This window comes from Anarrhichthys ocellatus, unplaced genomic scaffold (genome assembly GCF_004355925.1).
Source record: "Anarrhichthys ocellatus isolate YVR2014 unplaced genomic scaffold, GSC_Weel_1.0 scaffold13, whole genome shotgun sequence".
In the NCBI taxonomy this organism is placed as follows: Eukaryota; Metazoa; Chordata; class Actinopteri; order Perciformes; family Anarhichadidae; genus Anarrhichthys; species Anarrhichthys ocellatus.
The window spans coordinates 6,849,933-6,850,435 of record NW_022280043.1 but is presented as its reverse complement, the minus strand read 5'-3'; the positions used below and the strand labels follow the sequence as shown (position 1 = coordinate 6,850,435).

At 40.2% G+C, this 503-nt stretch overlaps 1 long non-coding RNA gene across 1 annotated transcript; it reads right to left on the bottom strand.

The window, feature by feature from the left end:
- Nucleotides 1-214: 214 nt before the first annotated feature.
- On the bottom strand, nt 215-503 carry LOC116386619 (uncharacterized). Its single transcript, XR_004212970.1, has 2 exons — nt 461-503; nt 215-369 (listed from the first exon to the last, which is right to left on the bottom strand). It is a non-coding gene; the product is annotated as an uncharacterized LOC116386619 (long non-coding RNA).

Below are 503 nucleotides of genomic sequence, written 5' to 3'. Positions count from 1 at the left end.
TATCACTTGCTCAATAGGTTTTTATTATTGTAAGGTAAACTGCCAATTCATAACACACCATGTAAGGAAATATGTCAGCAACAATTAATGCCAAGTGAATTCCGTGTACATTTCTAACTATAGCAGCTATGAGGAATCTGTATTTATCATAACAATTCAAACCTGGTAGCATAGTGCAATGCACACACACACACAAAAGCGCCATCTCCGTGAATTTTTTTGCTTTACACTTTTTATCAGCCATATTGTTCAGTACAACAGATGGGACATCAGAAACAAATGATTGTGAGCTTCTTGACTGAATTTGCTTGTTTGGATCTCTTAGTAGCTGGCCATGGTGTTCTCCAGCCACTCGTTGAAGAGGCAGACCTACAAATGAAGAGAACCACAGTTAGAACAGTGAATCAGCAAGAAACCGGACACACAGTGTGTTGATTGAATTTTCATTGTTGAACGTTACCTTGGCGTAGACACCAGGGTGGTCTCTCTCAGCACACCCGTAG